Source organism: Triticum urartu, chromosome 1 (assembly GCF_003073215.2).
Source record: "Triticum urartu cultivar G1812 chromosome 1, Tu2.1, whole genome shotgun sequence".
NCBI classification, from domain to species: Eukaryota; Viridiplantae; Streptophyta; class Magnoliopsida; order Poales; family Poaceae; genus Triticum; species Triticum urartu.
Genome location: NC_053022.1, coordinates 462,697,081 through 462,699,964, shown reverse-complemented (window position 1 = coordinate 462,699,964; position 2,884 = coordinate 462,697,081).

Below are 2,884 nucleotides of genomic sequence, written 5' to 3'. Positions count from 1 at the left end.
TCTCTGCTTAAGAGAGCGAGACAAGGTTAGCGCTGGTGATGCTATAGTCGGAGACAAAGCCGTCGATGATGTATTCCTTTGGTGTGTAGTGTATGAAGCAATTGTCGCACACCATGGCGACAAAATGCGAAACTGGGAAGGGCTAGTGGGTTGTCATGAGGTCGGTGCAGGACTCACGCTAGGGTTGCTTGTGTAGGGTCGTCGCTCTCCGAGCCGGAGATCGGTGGTGAGGACAACGTGTAGCTTGATGAATCCGACTAGGCCTTGTCCTTGTTGCCGATCTTGTCGTGCATGTGTGCCTGCATTGCATGTTGGTACATGGCTCCGGTTTTTTTGAGCCCAAAAATACCGCCTGGCCCGGAGGTTGGCGGTGAAGTTGTCATGGAGCTTGATGAAGCCACTGATGTGATATGATGGACCGACGGGGCTGTGACTCCCGGATAATTAAGCTACAGTAATTCCCTGCTAATGATGCCACATCATCATGATCACTGTTGTTAAACTCGCGTTGGTTCGAATCCGGTCCAAATTCAAATTTAAATTAAAGTCATGAAAGTTTTCATATGTCAAAACTAAAATGTACAAACTGTGGCAAATATTCCATAAGTGATTATGGTGGTGAACCAACATTTTTGTAAAGTATTTTAGTGCACTAAAATTAAATAAAATTGTTTAAAGAAAATAATAAAAGTAAAAACCTCCCCTTACCCTGGGCAGCTTGGCCACCAGACCCACCAGGTCGGCCCAGCCGGCCCACCAAGCCCCCCGGTCGCTTCCCCCTTCCTTCCTGTTCCTTGGACTCGTCAGCTACAGGGCGCTCCCACCTGCGGTCGGCACCACACCACCTCGCCGACGACGCGGGAGGCTATAAGGCCCCCCCTCAAGATATTTCTCCCACTCCCCACCTCCCTCTCTCCTTCCCCCCTCCTCACTTGTCCTCTCTATCGAGGGGGAGAAGCACCCGAGCCCCCTGTCGCCGCCCGCTGTCGCCCACCGCGGCGACCGCCTCCCCATGTGCCCCTCCGGCATCCGCTTCTACCTCTACGTCGACGCGCGCGAGCCGGGAGCCACCACCATGGCGGGATCGAACCATCTTCCTCGCCTGCATCCGCCGGAGCTCGTCAACGACTTCGTCGCCGTCACTGCGTTCCACGCCTCCCCGAGCAGCTCCCCGTCACCGTTGTGAGCAATGCCAGCCCCCCTGGTATGTCTCCAACGTATCTATAATTTTTGAATGTTCCATGCTATTATATTATCAACCTTGGATGTTTTATATGCTATTTTATATGATTTTCGGGACTAACCTGTTAACCTAGAGCCCAGTGCCAGTTTCTGTTTTTTCGTTGTTTTTGAGTATCGCGGAAAAGGAAAACCAAACAGAGTCCAATTGACCTGAAATTTCACGGAGATCATTTTTGGACCAGAAGAAGCCCACGGAGTACCGGAGATGGGTCAGAAGAGTCCCGAGGCCACCACGAGGGTGGGGGCGCACCCTACCCCCCTGGCCGCGCCCCTACCTCGTGGCCGCCTCGGGGACCCCCTGACTTGTTCCCGACTCCAACACCTCTTATATAACCCCAAACTCCCAGAAAGAAACCTAGATCGGGAGTTCCGCCGCCGCAAGCCTCTGTAGCCACCAAAAACCAATCTAGACCCGTTCCGGCACCCTGCCGGAGGGGGGAATCCCTCTCCGATGGCCATCTTCATCATCCCGACGCTCTCCATGATGAGGAGGGAGTAGTTCACCCTGGGGGCTGAGGGTATGTACCAGTAGCTATGTGTTTGATCTCTCTCTCTCTCGTGTTCTTGATTTGGCACGATCTTGATGTATCGCGAGCTTTGCTATTATAGTTGGATCTTATGATATTTCTCCCCCTCTACTCTCTTGTAATGGATTGAGTTTTCCCTTTGAAGTTATCTTATCAGATTGAGTCTTTAAGGATTTGAGAATACTTGATGTATGTCTTGCATGTGCTTATCTGTGGTGACAATGGGATATCATGTGATCCACTTGATGTATGTTTTGGTGATCAACTTGCGACTTCTATGACCTCATGAACTTATGCATAGGGGTTGGCACACGTTTTCGTCTTGACTCTCCGGTAGAAACTTTGGGGGCACTCTTTGAAGTTCTTTGTGTTGGTTGAATAGATGAATCTGAGATTGTGTGATGCATGTCGTATAACCATACCCACAGATACTTGAGGTGACATTGGAGTATTTAGGTGATATTAGGGTTTTGGTTGATTTGTGTCTTAAGGTGTTATTCTAGTACGAACTCTAGGATAGATTGAACGGAAAGAATAGCTTCGTGTTATTTTACTACAGACTCTTAAATAGATCGATCAGAAAGGATAATTTTGAGGTGGTTTCGTACCCTACCATAATCTCTTCGTTTGTTCTCCGCTATTAGTGACTTTGGAGTGACTCTTTGTTGCATGTTGAGGGATATTTATATGATCCAATTATGTTATTATTGTTGAGAGAACTTGCACTAGTGAAAGTATGAACCCTAGGCCTTGTTTCCTAGCATTGCAATACCGTTTACGCTCACTTTTACCACTTGCTACCTTGCTGTTTTTTTATATTTTCATATTACAAAAACCTATATCTACCATCCATATTGCACTTGTATCACCATCTCTTCGCCGAACTAGTGCACCTATACAATTTACCATTGTATTGGGTGTGTTGGGGACACAAGAGACTCTTTGTTATTTGGTTGCAGGGTTGCTTGAGAGAGACCATCTTCATCCTACGCCTCCCATGGAATGATAAACCTTAGGTTATCCACTTGACGGAAATTTGCTACTGTCCTACAAACCTCTACACTTGGAGGCCCAACAACGTCTACAAGAAGAAGCTTGTGCAGTAGACATCAAGC